This window comes from Callospermophilus lateralis, chromosome 19 (genome assembly GCF_048772815.1).
Source record: "Callospermophilus lateralis isolate mCalLat2 chromosome 19, mCalLat2.hap1, whole genome shotgun sequence".
Classification (NCBI taxonomy): Eukaryota; Metazoa; Chordata; class Mammalia; order Rodentia; family Sciuridae; genus Callospermophilus; species Callospermophilus lateralis.
In genome coordinates this window covers 449,137-467,530 of record NC_135323.1, presented here as the reverse complement: position 1 = coordinate 467,530, position 18,394 = coordinate 449,137, and positions in this window count along the sequence as shown.

Here is an 18,394-nt window from a genome sequence, read left to right as displayed (position 1 = left end):
TGTCTGTCCCTCACCTCATGTGTCCCACCTTCACATGTGTCTGTCCCCCTCACCCTCATGTGTCCCACCTTCACATGTGGCCTGTCCCCTCACCCTCATGTGACCCACCTTCACATGTGTCTGTCCCCTCACCCTCATGTGTCCCACCTTCACATGTGCCTGTCCCCTCACCCTCATGTGACCCACCTTCACATGTGCCTGTCCCCCTCACCCTCATGTGTCCCACCTTCACATGTGCCTGTCCCCTCACCCTCATGTGTCCCACCTTCACATGTGTCTGTCCCCTCACCCTCATGTGTCCCACCTTCACATGTGTCTGTCCCCCTCACCCTCATGTGTCCCACCTTCACATGTGCCTGTCCCCTCACCCTCATGTGACCCACCTTCACATGTGTCTGTCCCCTCACCCTCATGTGACCCACCTTCACATGTGTCTGTCCCCTCACCCTCATGTGTCCCACCTTCACATGTGCCTGTCCCCTCACCCTCATGTGTCCCACCTTCACATGTGCCTGTCCCCTCACCCTCATGTGTCCCACCTTCACATGTGCCTGTCCCCCTCACCCTCATGTGTCCCACCTTCACATGTGTCTGTCCCCCTCACCCTCATGTGTCCCACCTTCACATGTGTCTGTCCTCCTCACCCTCATGTGTCCCACCTTCACATGTGTCTGTCCCCTCACCCTCATGTGTCCCACCTTCACATGTGTCTGTCCCCTCACCCTCACGTGTCCCACCTTCACATGTGTCTGTCCCCTCACCCTCATGTGTCCCACCTTCACATGTGTCTGTCCTCCTCACCCTCATGTGTCCCACCTTCACATGTGTCTGTCCTCCTCACCCCTCATGTGTCCTACCTTCACATGTGTCTGTCCCCCTCACCCTCATGTGTCCTACCTTCACATGTGTCTGTCCCCTCACCCTCATGTGTCCCACCTTCACATGTGCCTGTCCCCTCACCCTCATGTGTCCCACCTTCACATGTGCCTGTCCCCTCACCCTCATGTGTCCCACCTTCACATGTGTCTGTCCCCTCACCCTCATGTGTCCCACCTTCACATGTGTCTGTCCCCTCACCCTCATGTGTCCCACCTTCACATGTGTCTGTCCCCCTCACCCTCATGTGTCCCACCTTCACATGTGTCTGTCCCCCTCACCCTCATGTGTCCCACCTTCACATGTGTCTGTCCCCTCACCCTCATGTGTCCCACCTTCACATGTGTCTGTCCCCTCACCCTCATGTGTCCCACCTTCACATGTGTCTGTCCCCCTCACCCTCATGTGTCCCACCTTCACATGTGTCTGTCCCCTCACCCTCATGTGTCCCACCTTCACATGTGTCTGTCCCCCTCACCCTCATGTGTCCCACACCTTCACATGTGCCTGTCCCCCTCACCCTCATGTGTCCCACCTTCACATGTGTCTGTCCCCTCACCCTCATGTGTCCCACCTTCACATGTGCCTGTCCCCTCACCCTCATGTGTCCCACCTTCACATGTGCCTGTCCCCTCACCCTCATGTGTCCCACCTTCACATGTGTCTGTCCCCTCACCCTCATGTGTCCCACCTTCACATGTGTCTGTCCCCTCACCCTCATGTGTCCCACCTTCACATGTGCCTGTCCCCTCACCCTCATGTGTCCCACCTTCACATGTGTCTGTCCCCTCACCCTCATGTGTCCCACCTTCACATGTGTCTGTCCCCTCACCCTCATGTGTCCCACCTTCACATGTGTCTGTCCCCTCACCCTCATGTGTCCCACCTTCACATGTGTCTGTCCCCTCACCCTCATGTGTCCACCTTCACATGTGTCTGTCCCCTCACCCTCATGTGTCCCACCCTTCACATGTGCCTGTCCCCCTCACCCTCATGTGTCCCACCTTCACATGTGTCTGTCCCCTCACCCTCATGTGTCCCACCTTCACATGTGTCTGTCCCCTCACCCTCATGTGTCCCACCTTCACATGTGTCTGTCCCCCTCACCCTCATGTGTCCCACCTTCACATGTGTCTGTCCCCTCACCCTCATGTGTCCTACCTTCACATGTGTCTGTCCCCGTCACCCTCATGTGTCCCACCTTCCACATGTGTCTGTCCCCTCACCCTCATGTGTCCCACCTTCACATGTGCCTGTCCCCCTCACCCTCATGTGTCCCCACCTTCACATGTGTCTGTCCCCTCACCCTCATGTGTCCCACCTTCACATGTGTCTGTCCCCTCACCCTCATGTGTCCCACCTTCACATGTGTCTGTCCCCTCACCCTCATGTGTCCCACCTTCACATGTGCCTGTCCCCCTCACCCTCATGTGTCCCACCTTCACATGTGTCTGTCCCCTCACCCTCATGTGTCCCACCTTCACATGTGTCTGTCCCCTCACCCTCATGTGTCCCACCTTCACATGTGCCTGTCCCCCTCACCCTCATGTGTCCCACCTTCACATGTGTCTGTCCCCTCACCCTCATGTGTCCCACCTTCACATGTGTCTGTCCCCTCACCCTCATGTGTCCCACCTTCACATGTGTCTGTCCCCTCACCCTCATGTGTCCCACCTTCACATGTGTCTGTCCCCCTCACCCTCATGTGTCCCACCTTCACATGTGTCTGTCCCCTCACCCTCATGTGTCCCACCTTCACATGTGCCTGTCCCCTCACCCTCATGTGTCCCACCTTCACATGTGCCTGTCCCCTCACCCTCATGTGTCCCACCTTCACATGTGTCTGTCCCCTCACCCTCATGTGTCCACCTTCACATGTGTCTGTCCCCTCACCCTCATGTGTCCCACCTTCACATGTGTCTGTCCCCTCACCCTCATGTGTCCTACCTTCACATGTGTCTGTCCCCTCACCCTCATGTGTCCCACCTTCACATGTGCCTGTCCCCTCACCCTCATGTGTCCCACCTTCACATGTGTCTGTCCCCTCACCCTCATGTGTCCCACCTTCACATGTGCCTGTCCCCTCACCCTCATGTGTCCCACCTTCACATGTGTCTGTCCCCTCACCCTCATGTGTCCCACCTTCACATGTGTCTGTCCCCCTCACCCTCATGTGTCCCACCTTCACATGTGTCTGTCCCCTCACCCTCATGTGTCCCACCTTCACATGTGTCTGTCCCCTCACCCTCATGTGTCCCACCTTCACATGTGTCTGTCCCCTCACCCTCATGTGTCCCACCTTCACATGTGTCTGTCCCCTCACCCTCATGTGTCCCACCTTCACATGTGTCTGTCCCCCTCACCCTCATGTGTCCACCTTCACATGTGTCTGTCCCCCTCACCCTCATGTGTCCCACCTTCACATGTGTCTGTCCCCTCACCCTCATGTGTCCCACCTTCACATGTGTCTGTCCCCTCACCCTCATGTGTCCCACCTTCACATGTGTCTGTCCCCTCACCCTCATGTGTCCCACCTTCACATGTGTCTGTCCCCCTCACCCTCATGTGTCCCACCTTCACATGTGTCTGTCCCCCTCACCCTCATGTGTCCCACCTTCACATGTGTCTGTCCCCTCACCCTCATGTGTCCCACCTTCACATGTGTCTGTCCCCTCACCCTCATGTGTCCCACCTTCACATGTGCCTGTCCCCTCACCCTCATGTGTCCCACCTTCACATGTGCCTGTCCCCTCACCCTCATGTGTCCCACCTTCACATGTGTCTGTCCCCTCACCCTCATGTGTCCACCTTCACATGTGTCTGTCCCCATCACCCTCATGTGTCCCACCTTCACATGTGCCTGTCCCCTCACCCTCATGTGTCCCACCTTCACATGTGTCTGTCCCCTCACCCTCACGTGTCCCACCTTCACATGTGCCTGTCCCCTCACCCTCATGTGTCCCACCTTCACATGTGCCTGTCCCCGTCACCGTCACGTGTCCCACCTTCACATGTGCCTGTCCCCTCACCCTCATGGTGTTTTTAAGGTTCATCTTGGTTGTGACTTGGGTGGGACTTCATTCCTTTTCGTGGCTGAATAATATTCTACTGCTGGTCTGATCTTGGCCCAGGCATTACTGAGCCCGTCACTGGTCACTGGCCATTCCTCTGCTTCATGGTCACTCTTCTTGTTTCCACCTGTGGCCACCGTGAGGATCTCCTGAGGGTTTGACTTGCCAGTGGGCACCCGTCACAGGGTTGGAGCTGATCTCTAGACAGCAGGGTGTCCCTTGCATCTCATGGCAGTGGACACACAGGTTCCGGGCCCTGGACCTGCTGCTGGTGGAGCCGGGGCCCCTTCACGTGCCTCTGAAATAGCTGCTTCTCAGCCCCCAGCTCAGCACGTGGCCACAGTGGACCCTCGGGACCCTGGCCCAGGGAGGAAGGAGAAGAGGGGGGCACCAGAGGACACTGGAGCCCTGGGGAGGGGAGTGCAGGGGGTGGACGGAGAGGACAGTCCCCAGAGCCTCCGGCAAAGTCCAGGGTGGGAGGACAGCAGGCGGACAGCAGGCGGACAGCAGACGGCTGGTCGCTGCCTCCAGTTCCTGGTGACTTTCTGTTGTATGCTAATGAGGTGGCTCATGGGTGTGGGGACACTGGAATGGGGCAGAGGGACAGGAGCCCAAGCCTGTGAGACTGGAGGGTGGGAACCTGCAGCTCACCCCCATCTGGGTCCAGCAGCCACTGGCCACAGCCCATCTCTCAGGGCTGCGGAAGAACCAGTCTGGTCAAACCACCTGATGGCCAGGACGTCACACGCTGGGAGTGGGGACAGTGCCTTGCCCTGAGGACCCCTCCTGACCCCCCGTGTCCCGTCTTACCCTCCACAACACACCGATGGTGACCACAGCACTTTTCTGGGTTCTGTTGAGCACCCTGAGGCACTGTGCCCACGGAGCACTTGGGCCAGCAGCATGGTCCCCACGTCCCTGGACAGCAGCCACAGGTCCCACAGAGCAGCTCAGAGCTGACCCTAACTCTCCACAGCTGGCCCCAGACCCAAGGCAGGGGCTTGGTGCCACGGAGCCCCCCACTTAGATGCCAGCGCAGGCCCCGGGCCACCAGGGCTCCTGAGCCCCAGGCTGCCCCTCTGGGTCTGTCAGACCAGAGCTCGGTCAGTCACCAGGTTCCATCAGGAAGAGCCTGGACGGGTCGCCAGGAGGCAGGGCACTGGGTGGGCTGGGAGCTGCCCCCGCCGTGTGCCACCCCCGGGCACTTCCACAGGTCAGCACCCGACGTCCTCCACCTGGTCAGCGGGTCTGAGGAGGCTGCACCCCTGGGCACGGCTGGGCCGTCACTGGTCACTGGCCACTGGCCATTCCCCCGCTTCCAAGGGCACCTCTTCTCAGGGGAAAGGGCCCCGGCGCTGGGCCAGGGAACCGAGAGGACGGCCAGGCGTGTGCTCCCGAGGTCACACAGCAGAGGCCGCAGACCCAGGCCCCGTGTGCACAGAGGACTGGGGACGGACCCAGGCGCCCAGCACCGAGCCCCTCCCAGCCCCTTTGTCTGAGGATGGACCCAGTGCCTCCTGCCTGCCAGGCCAGCGCTGCCTCTGAGCCGACCCGACCCCTTTACTTTTCATCTGCAGACGGGGTCTCCTTCTAAATTGCTGAGGCTGCTTGGACCCGCGGTCCTCCTGCCTCAGCCTCTCTAGCAGCTGGGATTACCGCTGAGCCACGGCACTTGCCACACCCTGGCTTGGATCAGAGGCCCCTGATTTAAAAACAGAGAAAACAAACAAACAAACAAAGAGTCCGACAGTTAATGTCCTGTCCCCACGAGAGGCCTAGGAGCGCGAGGCCCGAGGCCGCAGAGAAGGACCAGGAGAGGGGATGGGAGCACCCCGCCACTCCCCGCAGCCGCTGGACGCCCTGTCACTGGCCCTTCCGCAGGCCCACGAGTGGCCCGGGGCCGAGAGCCACTCAGGAGTAGGTCCCAGCTCCCTTGGTCCTGAGGCTGTGGGCGCCACGCCCGCCCCACAGTCCCGCACGCGTCCCGGTGGATGCAGCCCAGGGTCCTACGTGGCAGCTCTGGACACGCTGCCCGTCCTGCCTCCCCCTCTCCATCTGCCCCTGGGGCCACTGACACTCGGTCCCCACAGGACCCGGACACCGTCAGGGTCAGGGTGGGAGACAGCCCGGCTCTGGGGACCGACGATCCTATTTTTTATTTTTATCAAAAGAAAACCCAGATCCAAGAGTTTCCTGTGCGACCTTCCAAATTGCAATTTCCAGCTCAAATGATATCGAGTGACGGAAAACAGAGCAGAGTGACGGAAAACGGAGCAAACCGGCGGTCGGTGGCCCACTCGGCCCCCGGCCCGTCCTCGATGGAAGCCGCGGGTGCGGGGAGAGGCAGGGAGAGCAGAGGGCGGGGTGGGGGGGGCCGGAGGCCCCCCGCAGGCCTAGCCATCCTGGCTGCTCAGGGCCCCACAGGGCCACCGTGGGCGTCTGGAGACCCAGACTAAACACTCAGCTTTCCAAACACGCAGACCCCAGGCCCTCGGCCTCCTCCCTGCTCCCCACCCAGACAGGGAGAGATCCCGGGCCCGCCTGCTCAGGCCAAGTAAAAACAAACCTGGGCGGCCAGAGCAGAGGAGGAGCCGAGGAGCCGGCAGTCCCGGGAGGACCAGTGCTCCACTCCCGCCCGGAACCTCTTTAATGCAGTGCGATGGAGGAGGTGCTGCGGCCTCCACGGCCTCTCCCCACTGCCCTCAGGCAGGGACAATGCCCAGGCCCCTCCAGACGGGCTGTGCACCTTCCACAGGGCCCTAGAGCTAGGGCTCTCCTGAGCCTCGTTCAGAATGTCAATTAGGATCAGGGTCCGGGCGCAGTGGCTCAGGCCTGGCATCCCAGCCACTCAGGAGGCTGAGACAGGAGGACTGCGGTTCAAAGGCAGCCTCAGCAAAAGCAAAGAGCCAAGCAGCTCAGTGGGACCCTGTCTCTAAATAAAATACAAAATAGGGCTGGGACGCGGCTCAGTGGCCGAGGGCCCCCACGTTCAGCCCCTGGTACAAAAAATGATAAAGTCACGGATACAGGGTGGGCGCCCAGGAAAGCAAGGGTGGGGGTAGTGCTGCCTGGGCGGTCACTGTGGGCTTCTCAGGAGGCTGAGACCGAGGACGGCTGCAGTCTGACCTGAGCTACCTTCGCGCTGGGCACAGGGACTCCGGGCAGCGCTGTTTTGTCTCTTCTGGAGATTGAGCCAGGAGGGCTCTACCCCTGAGCCACACCCCAGACCCGGCTTTATCTTTAATCTTGTTCAGGGTCTCACTGGGTTGCTTACAGCCTCGCTCAGTTACTGAGGCTGGCTTCAAACCTGCGACCCTCCTGCCTCAGCCTCCTGAGTCGCTGGGATCACAGGTGCCACCGTGCCCGGTCTGTCTCCATCTCTCCATTCTGCTCTTTGTCCGCCCGACCCCTGGCCGGCTTTCCCTGTGGCTCAAAGGTGGCTGCCAGCAGTCCTGGGTGTATCCCAAGTCAGCCGAGCAGTTTCCTAAGTTTCGCAAAAGCCTCATGATTGGATCCCATTGGTCCAGTCGGTCGCCTGCCGATCCTTTGACCAATTACTACAGTTAGGGACCACTGCCACCCTGGGGTTGGAGAAGATCAGTCCCACCGGAGTAGAAGTGGAGATGAATAGTTACTGTCCCCAGAAGGGATGCCGGAAGCTGAGCATTAAAAAATAACACACACCTCCACAGCAGCCAGTGTGAGAATAGCCGAGTCCCATGCTCCTAAAAGGGCAGTGGAGACAGTTGCACAGGTTGGGCACTGCACATCTCCAGGGGGTTCTGTTTACATCACTGTCACCGTAGGTTGGGGTATTTATCCAGGTGCCGTTGAGTCCCTTAAGGAAGGAGTGTGTCATTGATGGGAAAACTCGGTCAAGGTATTTTGCAACCCCTGCCATCAGGAGACAAGCCATTGCCTCACACCTCCACTGGGCTGGCCGGTTGGTAAGTGTGACACTGATTAGGAGGACACAGGGGCAGTGACGCTGAAGATTCTGAGCCTCAGCCCAAGAGGCTGGGTTCCACTGTGACCCTCTGGTCATGCTGCCCAAGACGGGCAGACGAGGAAGCCAACCGCCCCAGGAGCATCACACGCCTGCACCCCAGGACCTGAAGGCGCTCACGGTCGGCCAGCTGCCAATGTCCCGAGCCTGGAGAGGGAGCCGTGGCCGCAATGCCCAAGGTCAGGGTGGTCAGACACCAAGACGGAGTGTCCTGGGGACACCCCCCCAAAACTGCCCGCACCTAAAGCCTCGCTCTCGACCTGGTTTGGGGGAACTGGGTTTGAGGCGGATTCTGAGGAGTCCGTGCGGGTGCTGCGGGAACTCCGTGGCCCAGGGAGCAGAGGGGCCGTGCCCCCCCAGGCTCAGGGTATTGGCGGCTGGCTACTCACCCTCCACGGCCCTAGGAGGCAGGAAACTTCGCCATCCCACTTTTTAGATGAAGAAACATGGGCACAGAGGGATTGAGTGACCTGCCTGAGGCCACACAGCGGCAGAGGGAAGATGTCGAGCCAGGAGGTGACTCCAGATCCCGTGCCTTTGGTCACTTCCTCAGGGGCTCCACAGGGTGGGCTGAGGGCCGGAAGTCCCAGCATCAGGATGTGTCACTGTGCCTCAGTGGCAAAGAGGACGTTTATAAGTCTGCCAAGGCCGGGTCAGACTCCTCCTGGGGGGGCTTTGGCCCCTCAGAGGTCGACCCCCAAGTCCTCCCGCCAGCCGCCTCCTGTCTGGTCCGTCCGCCTCGGGACCGCTGTGGACAGCATCTGATACCTTGGAAGGGCCACTGGTCCTCGCCCCTCCCAGGCTCCAGGGTGCCTCGAAGTGACCGACCGGGCTGGCCAGTGACTGCGGCTTACCCCAGCCTCAGGGATGGCCTCAGGAGGGGCAGGTGACCCAGGCAGGGCCGAGGAGACCCTCCCCACATCTGGCTGGAGACCCTGCACCGAGGGTCTCCCTACTGGGAGCGGGGGAGGGTGCCTGCAGCTTCTAAGTGCCGCCAGGTGGCACCAGGTGGCCAGAGCCCACTGGGAACCAAGCCAGGCAGTCCCGCGGCCACACCTGAGCCCTGGATCCAGCCATGCCTGCACCTAGGGCCCTCCAGCCTCCAGTGACTCAGAACAACAGGAGCCAGGGTCAGCTGCAGTCTATCACCGTCCTGACTCAGGCTGGTTCAGGCTGGTTCTGGGCTGGACGAAGCCAACGGCTCTTTGAGGCGCGAGGCAGGGGGACATTTCCACTCCTTTGTCCTGAGTCAGTGGACAACCCGATGGCGCACTTCTCCGGCAGGCCACCACCTGTCCCCCAGCCTGCGGCCCCCGGATGGCTGAGTCTGCCCCAGGGAGAGCGGCCTGGCCCTTCGCACCAGGCCCTGGCTGGCCCCCCAGCTGCTCCCAGGTCACTGATGAGGACAGCTGCGAAGGCTGAGGTGGGCAGCGGCCCCCTCTGCAGTCTCAGGACTGACGGGAGCCGCGGAGCCCGGGAAGCAGCCGTGACGTCACGTAGGCTCAGCCCCAGAAGCGGGATCTGAGGTGGGACTGTCAGTGCAGGTGGTCTTTGGGAAAGGGGGTGTCTCCCGGGGGAGAAGAGCGAGGAGCCAGGAGGGGGTGGAGGAAGGCGGTCAGCAAGGCCGTGACCCCGCGGGGGGAGGCCGGGCCCCATCCCAGGGCCTGCTGCGAGGACCCCCAGAGCTGTCCCGCTGCAGGTAGGGGCTGTCCTTCCCCTGGGGCCCAGGGCAGGGAGGGGACAGGGACACCTGTGAGGGCAGCCCTTCCCTGGGTCAGTGGGGGACTGGGAAGCGCAGTGGTGGCCGCCCAGGGCTTGGGGCAGGCAGACTGGGTGAGCTCACAGTGACAAGGGGGGACAGAGACCAGGTGGGACCTGTGTCAAATGCTCCTCCTCCCAGAGCCGCCTGGGAAGAGCCCTAAGTCCTGGCTTTTCCCGTCCAGGTGGGGGGTCCAGGTGGACAGGTCCAGGTGGGCAGGTCCAGGTGGACAGGTCCAGGTGGGGAGGTGCAGGTGGGGAGGTCCAGGTGGACAGGTCCCGGTGGGGAGGTCCAGGTGGACAGGTCCAGGTGGACAGGTCCAGGTGGGCAGGTCCAGGTGGACAGGTCCAGGTGGGGAGGTGCAGGTGGGGAGGTGCAGGTGGGCAGGTCCAGGTGGACAGGTCCAGGTGGACAGGTCCAGGTGGGCAGGTCCAGGTGGACAGGTCCAGGTGGGGAGGTGCAGGTGGGGAGGTCCAGGTGGACAGGTCCAGGTGGGGAGGTGCAGGTGTGGAGGTCCAGGTGGACAGGTCCCGGTGGGGAGGTCCAGGTGGACAGGTCCAGGTGGACAGGTCCAGGTGGGGAGGTCCAGATGGGAAGGTCCAGGTGGACAGGTCCAGGTGGGGAGGTGCAGGTGGACAGGTCCAGGTGGGAAGGTCCAGGTGGACAGGTCCAGGTGGGGAGGTCCAGGTGGACAGGTCCAGGTGGGGAGGTCCAGGTGGACAGGTCCAGGTGGGGAGGTCCAGGTGGACAGGTCCAGGTGGGGAGGTCCAGGTGGACAGGTCCAGATGGGAAGGTCCAGGTGGACAGGTCCAGGTGGGGAGGTGCAGGTGGACAGGTCCAGGTGGGAAGGTCCAGGTGGACAGGTCCAGGTGGGGAGGTCCAGGTGGGGAGGTGCAGGTGGGGAGGTGCAGGTGGGGAGGTCCAGGTGGACAGGTCCAGGTGGGGAGGTGCAGGTGGGGAGGTCCAGGTGGACAGGTCCAGGTGGGGAGGTCCAGGTGGACAGGTCCAGGTGGGGAGGTGCAGGTGGACAGGTCCAGGTGGGAAGGTCCAGGTGGACAGGTCCAGGTGGGGAGGTCCAGGTGGACAGGTCCAGGTGGGGAGGTCCAGGAGGACAGGTCCAGGTGGGGAGGTCCAGGTGGACAGGTCCAGGTGGGGAGGTCCAGGTGGGGAGGTGCAGGTGGGGAGGTGCAGGTGGGGAGGTCCAGGTGGACAGGTCCAGGTGGGGAGGTGCAGGTGGGGAGGTCCAGGTGGACAGGTCCAGGTGGGGAGGTGCAGGTGGGGAGGTCCAGGTGGACAGGTCCAGGTGGGGAGGTCCAGGTGGACAGGTCCAGGTGGGGAGGTGCAGGTGGACAGGTCCAGGTGGGAAGGTCCAGGTGGACAGGTCCAGGTGGGGAGGTCCAGGTGGACAGGTCCAGGTGGGGAGGTCCAGGTGGACAGGTCCAGGTGGGAAGGTCCAGGTGGACAGGTCCAGGTGGGGAGGTCCAGGTGGGGAGGTCCAGGTGGACAGGTCCAGGTGGGGAGGTGCAGGTGGACAGGTCCAGGTGGGAAGGTCCAGGTGGACAGGTCCAGGTGGACAGGTCCAGGTGGGCAGGTCCAGGTGGACAGGTCCAGGTGGGGAGGTGCAGGTGGGGAGGTCCAGGTGGACAGGTCCAGGTGGGGAGGTGCAGGTGGGGAGGTCCAGGTGGACAGGTCCAGGTGGGGAGGTCCAGGTGGACAGGTCCAGGTGGGGAGGTGCAGGTGGACAGGTCCAGGTGGGAAGGTCCAGGTGGACAGGTCCAGGTGGGGAGGTCCAGGTGGACAGGTCCAGGTGGGGAGGTCCAGGTGGACAGGTACAGATGGGAAGGTCCAGGTGGACAGGTCCAGGTGGGGAGGTGCAGGTGGACAGGTCCAGGTGGGGAGGTCCAGGAGGACAGGTCCAGGTGGGGAGGTCCAGGTGGACAGGTCCAGGTGGGGAGGTCCAGGTGGACAGGTCCAGGTGGGGAGGTCCAGGTGGACAGGTCCAGATGGGAAGGTCCAGGTGGGGAGGTGCAGGTGGGGAGGTGCAGGTGGGCAGGTCCAGGTGGGAAGGTCCAGGTGGACAGGTCCAGGTGGGGAGGTCCAGGTGGGGAGGTCCAGGTGGACAGGTCCAGGTGGGGAGGTGCAGGTGGACAGGTCCAGGTGGGAAGGTCCAGGTGGACAGGTCCAGGTGGACAGGTCCAGGTGGGCAGGTCCAGGTGGACAGGTCCAGGTGGGGAGGTGCAGGTGGGGAGGTCCAGGTGGACAGGTCCAGGTGGGGAGGTCCAGGTGGACAGGTCCAGGTGGGGGGTCCAGGTGGACAGGTCCAGGTGGGCAGGTCCAGGTGGACAGGTCCAGGTGGGGAGGTGCAGGTGGGGAGGTCCAGGTGGACAGGTCCAGGTGGGGAGGTCCAGGTGGACAGGTCCAGGTGGGGAGGTGCAGGTGGACAGGTCCAGGTGGGAAGGTCCAGGTGGACAGGTCCAGGTGGGGAGGTCCAGGTGGACAGGTCCAGGTGGGGAGGTCCAGGTGGACAGGTCCAGGTGGGCAGGTCCAGGTGGACAGGTCCAGGTGGGGAGGTGCAGGTGGGGAGGTCCAGGTGGACAGGTCCAGGTGGGGAGGTGCAGGTGGGGAGGTCCAGGTGGACAGGTCCAGGTGGGGAGGTCCAGGTGGACAGGTCCAGGTGGGGAGGTGCAGGTGGACAGGTCCAGGTGGGAAGGTCCAGGTGGACAGGTCCAGGTGGGGAGGTCCAGGTGGACAGGTCCAGGTGGGGAGGTCCAGGTGGACAGGTACAGATGGGAAGGTCCAGGTGGACAGGTCCAGGTGGGGAGGTGCAGGTGGACAGGTCCAGGTGGGGAGGTCCAGGAGGACAGGTCCAGGTGGGGAGGTCCAGGTGGACAGGTCCAGGTGGGGAGGTCCAGGTGGACAGGTCCAGGTGGGGAGGTCCAGGTGGACAGGTCCAGATGGGAAGGTCCAGGTGGGGAGGTGCAGGTGGGGAGGTGCAGGTGGGCAGGTCCAGGTGGGAAGGTCCAGGTGGACAGGTCCAGGTGGGGAGGTCCAGGTGGGGAGGTCCAGGTGGACAGGTCCAGGTGGGGAGGTGCAGGTGGACAGGTCCAGGTGGGAAGGTCCAGGTGGACAGGTCCAGGTGGACAGGTCCAGGTGGGCAGGTCCAGGTGGACAGGTCCAGGTGGGGAGGTGCAGGTGGGGAGGTCCAGGTGGACAGGTCCAGGTGGGGAGGTCCAGGTGGACAGGTCCAGGTGGGGGGTCCAGGTGGACAGGTCCAGGTGGGCAGGTCCAGGTGGACAGGTCCAGGTGGGGAGGTGCAGGTGGGGAGGTCCAGGTGGACAGGTCCAGGTGGAGAGGTCCAGGTGGACAGGTCCAGATGGGAAGGTCCAGGTGGACAGGTCCAGGTGGGGAGGTGCAGGTGGGGAGGTCCAGGTGGACAGGTCCAGGTGGACAGGTCCAGGTGGGGAGGTCCAGGTGGGGAGGTCCAGGTGGGGAGGTGCAGGTGGACAGGTCCAGGTGGGAAGGTCCAGGTGGACAGGTCCAGGTGGGGAGGTGCAGGTGGACAGGTCCAGGTGGGAAGGTCCAGGTGGACAGGTCCAGGTGGGGAGGTCCAGGTGGACAGGTCCAGGTGGGGAGGTCCAGGTGGACAGGTCCAGGTTGGGAGGTCCAGGTGGACAGGTCCAGGTGGGGAGGTCCAGGTGGACAGGTCCAGATGGGAAGGTCCAGGTGGACAGGTCCAGGTGGGGAGGTGCAGGTGGACAGGTCCAGGTGGGAAGGTCCAGGTGGACAGGTCCAGGTGGGGAGGTCCAGGTGGACAGGTCCAGGTGGGGAGGTCCAGGTGGACAGGTCCAGGTGGGGAGGTCCAGGTGGACAGGTCCAGATGGGAAGGTCCAGGTGGACAGGTCCAGGTGGGGAGGTGCAGGTGGACAGGTCCAGGTGGGAAGGTCCAGGTGGACAGGTCCAGGTGGGGAGGTCCAGGTGGGGAGGTGCAGGTGGACAGGTCCAGGTGGGGAGGTCCAGGTGGACAGGTCCAGGTGGGGAGGTCCAGGTGGGGAGGTGCAGGTGGGCAGGTCCAGGTGGGGAGGTGCAGGTGGGGAGGTCCAGGTGGACAGGTCCAGGTGGGGAGGTCCAGGTGGACAGGTCCAGGTGGGAAGGTCCAGGTGGACAGGTCCAGGTGGGGAGGTGCAGGTGGGGAGGTCCAGGTGGACAGGTGCAGGTGGGCAGGTCCAGGTGGGGAGGTGCACGTGGACAGGTGCAGGTGGGGAGGTGCAGGTGGACAGGTCCAGGTGGGAAGGTCCAGGTGGGGAGGTGCAGGTGGACAGGTGCAGGTGGGGAGGTGCAGGTGGACAGGTCCAGGTGGGGAGGTCCAGGTGGACAGGTCCAGGTGGGGAGGTGCAGGTGGGCAGGTGCAGGTGGGCAGGTCCAGGTGGACAGGTCCAGGTGGGGAGGTGCAGGTGGGGAGGTGCAGGTGGGCAGGTCCAGGTGGGCAGGTCCAGGTGGACAGGTCCAGGTGGGGAGGTGCAGGTGGGGAGGTCCAGGTGGACAGGTCCAGGTGGGGAGGTCCAGGTGGACAGGTCCAGGTGGGGAGGTGCAGGTGGGGAGGTCCAGGTGGACAGGTCCAGATGGGGAGGTCCAGGTGGACAGGTCCAGATGGGAAGGTCCAGGTGGACAGGTCCAGGTGGGGAGGTGCAGGTGGACAGGTCCAGGTGGGAAGGTCCAGGTGGACAGGTCCAGGTGGGGAGGTCCAGGTGGGGAGGTGCAGGTGGGGAGGTGCAGGTGGGGAGGTCCAGGTGGACAGGTCCAGGTGGGGAGGTGCAGGTGGACAGGTCCAGGTGGGAAGGTCCAGGTGGACAGGTCCAGGTGGGGAGGTGCAGGTGGGGAGGTCCAGGTGGACAGGTGCAGGTGGGCAGGTCCAGGTGGGGAGGTGCAGGTGGGGAGGTGCACGTGGACAGGTGCAGGTGGGGAGGTGCAGGTGGACAGGTCCAGTTGGGAAGGTCCAGGTGGGGAGGTGCAGGTGGACAGGTGCAGGTGGGGAGGTGCAGGTGGACAGGTCCAGGTGGGAAGGTCCAGGTGGACAGGTCCAGGTGGGGAGGTCCAGGTGGGGAGGTCCAGGTGGGGAGGTGCAGGTGGACAGGTCCAGGTGGACAGGTCCAGGTGGGGAGGTGCAGGTGGGCAGGTGCAGGTGGGCAGGTCCAGGTGGGGAGGTGCAGGTGGGCAGGTCCAGATGGGTAGGTGCAGGTGGGAAGGTGCAGGTGGGCAGGTCCAGGTGGGCAGGTCCAGGTGGGGAGGTGCAGGTGGGCAGGTCCAGGTGGGGAGGTCCAGGTGGGGAGGTGCAGGTGGGGAGGTGCAGGTGGGCAGGTCCTGGTGGACAGGTGCAGGTGGGCAGGTCCAGGTGGGGAGGTGCAGGTGGGGAGGTGCAGGTGGGCAGGTCCAGGTGGGCAGGTCCAGGTGGGGAGGTGCAGGTGGGGAGGTGCAGGGGGGGAGGTCCAGGTGGGGAGGTCCAGGTGGGGAGGTCCAGGTGGGGAGGTGCAGGTGGGGAGGTCCAGGTGGGAAGGTCCAGGTGGACAGGTGCAGGTGGGCAGGTCCAGGTGGGGAGGTGCTGGTGGGGAGGTGCACGTGGACAGGTCCAGGTGGGCAGGTCCAGGTGGGCAGGTCCAGGTGGGCAGGTCCAGGTGGGGAGGTGTAGGTGGACAGGTCCTGGTGGGAAGGTCCAGGTGGACAGGTCCAGGTGGGGAGGTCCAGGTGGGGAGGTCCAGGTGGGGAGGTGCAGGTGGACAGGTCCAGGTGGACAGGTCCAGGTGGGGAGGTGCAGGTGGGGAGGTACAGGTGGGCAGGTGCAGGTGGGCAGGTCCAGGTGGACAGGTCCAGGTGGGGAGGTGCAGGTGGGGAGGTGCAGGTGGGGAGGTGCAGGTGGGCAGGTGCAGGTGGGCAGGTCCAGGTGGGGAGGTGCAGGTGGGCAGCTCCAGGTGGGGAGGTCCAGGTGGGCAGGTCCAGGTGGGGAGGTGCAGGGGGGGAGGTGCAGGTGGGGAGGTCCAGGTGGGCAGGTCCAGGTGGGCAGGTCCAGGTGGGGAGGTGCAGGTGGACAGGTGCAGGTGGGCAGGTCCAGGTGGGGAGGTGCAGGTGGGGAGGTCCAGGTGGGGAGGTGCAGGTGGACAGGTCCAGGTGGACAGGTCCAGTTGGGGAGGTGCAGGTGGACAGGTCCAGGTGGGAAGGTCCAGGTGGACAGGTCCAGGTGGGGAGGTCCAGGTGGGGAGGTCCCGGTGGGGAGGTGCAGGTGGACAGGTCCAGGTGGACAGGTCCAGGTGGGGAGGTGCAGGTGGGGAGGTGCAGGTGGGCAGGTCCAGGTGGACAGGTCCAGGTGGGGAGGTGCAGGTGGACAGGTGCAGGTGGGCAGGTCCAGGTGGGGAGGTGCAGGTGGGCAGGTCCAGGTGGGCATGTCCAGGTGGGGAGGTGCAGGGGGGGAGGTGCAGGTGGGGAGGTGCAGGTGGGGAGGTCCAGGTGGGGAGGTGCAGGTGGGGAGGTGCAGGTGGGGAGGTGCAGGTGGGGAGGTCCAGGTGGGCAGGTGCAGGTGGGGAGGTCCAGGTGGTTAGGTGCAGGGGGGGAGGTGCAGTTGGGCAGGTGCGGGTGGGCAGGTCCCGGTGGGCAGGTCCAGGTGGGTAGGTCCAGGTGGGCAGGTCCAGGTGGGGAGGTGCAGGGGCGGAGGTGCAGGTGGGCAGGTGCAGGTGGGCAGGTCCAGGTGGACAGGTCCAGGTGGGGAGGTGCAGGTGGGGAGGTGCAGGTGGGGAGGTGCAGGTGGGCAGGTGCAGGTGGGCAGGTCCAGGTGGGAAGGTGCAGGTGGGCAGGTCCAGATTGGGAGGTGCAGGTGGGGAGGTGCAGGTGGGCAGGTGCAGGTGGGCAGGTCCAGGTGGGGAGGTGCAGGTGGGCAGGTCCAGGTGGGCAGGTCCAGGTGGGGAGGTCCAGGTGGGGAGGTGCAGGTGGGGAGGTGCAGGTGGCAGGTCCAGGTGGGCAGGTCCAGGTGGGGAGGTCCAGGTGGGGAGGTCCAGGTGGGGAGGTGCAGGTGGCGAGGTCCAGGTGGGAAGGTCCAGGTGGACAGGTGCAGGTGGGCAGGTCCAGGTGGGGAGGTGCTGGTGGGGAGGTGCACGTGGACAGGTCCAGGTGGGAAGGTCCAGGTGGGCAGGTCCAGGTGGGCAGGTCCAGGTGGGGAGGTGTAGGTGGACAGGTCCAGGTGGGAAGGTCCAGGTGGACAGGTCCAGGTGGGGAGGTCCAGGTGGGGAGGTCCAGGTGGGGAGGTGCAGGTGGACAGGTCCAGGTGGACAGGTCCAGGTGGGGAGGTCCAGGTGGGTAGGTGCAGGTGGGGAGGTGCAGGTGGGCAGGTCCAGGTGGGGAGGTGCAGGTGGGCAGGTCCAGGTGGACAGGTCCAGGTGGGGAGGTCCAGGTGGGCAGGTGCAGGTGGGGAGGTCCAGGTGGTTAGGTGCAGGGGGGGAGGTGCAGTTGGGCAGGTGCAGGTGGGCAGGTCCCGGTGGGCAGGTCCAGGTGGGTAGGTCCAGGTGGGCAGGTCCAGGTGGGGAGGTGCAGGGGCGGAGGTGCAGGTGGGCAGGTGCAGGTGGGCAGGTCCAGGTGGACAGGTCCAGGTGGGGAGGTGCAGGTGGGGAGGTGCAGGTGGGGAGGTGCAGGTGGGCAGGTGCAGGTGGGCAGGTCCAGGTGGGAAGGTGCAGGTGGGCAGGTCCAGATTGGGAGGTGCAGGTGGGGAGGTGCAGGTGGGCAGGTGCAGGTGGGCAGGTCCAGGTGGGGAGGTGCAGGTGGGCAGGTCCAGGTGGGCAGGTCCAGGTGGGGAGGTCCAGGTGGGGAGGTGCAGGTGGGGAGGTGCAGGTGGCAGGTCCAGGTGGGCAGGTCCAGGTGGGGAGGTCCAGGTGGGGAGGTCCAGGTGGGGAGGTGCAGGTGGGGAGGTCCAGGTGGGAAGGTCCAGGTGGACAGGTGCAGGTGGGCAGGTCCAGGTGGGGAGGTGCTGGTGGGGAGGTGCACGTGGACAGGTCCAGGTGGGAAGGTCCAGGTGGGCAGGTCCAGGTGGGCAGGTCCAGGTGGGGAGGTGTAGGTGGACAGGTCCAGGTGGGAAGGTCCAGGTGGACAGGTCCAGGTGGGGAGGTCCAGGTGGGGAGGTCCAGGTGGGGAGGTGCAGGTGGACAGGTCCAGGTGGACAGGTCCAGGTGGGGAGGTCCAGGTGGGGAGGTGCAGGTGGGGAGGTGCAGGTGGGCAGGTCCAGGTGGGGAGGTGCAGGTGGGCAGGTCCAGGTGGACAGGTCCAGGTGGGGAGGTCCAGGTGGACAGGTCCAGGTGGGGAGGTGCAGGTGGGGAGGTGCAGGTGGGGAGGTGCAGGTGGGCAGGTCCAGGTGGGCAGGTCCAGGTGGGGAGGTGCAGTTGGGCAGGTCCAGGTGGGGAGGTCCAGGTGGGCAGGTCCAGGTGGGGAGGTGCAGGTGGGCAGGTGCAGGTGGGGAGGTCCAGGTGGACAGGTCCAGGTGGGGAGGTCCAGGTGGACAGGTGCAGGTGGGCAGGTCCAGGTGGGGAGGTGCTGGTGGGGAGGTGCACGTGGACAGGTCCAGGTGGGAAGGTCCAGGTGGGCAGGTCCAGGTGGGCAGGTCCAGGTGGGGAGGTGTAGGTGGACAGGTCCAGGTGGGAAGGTCCAGGTGGA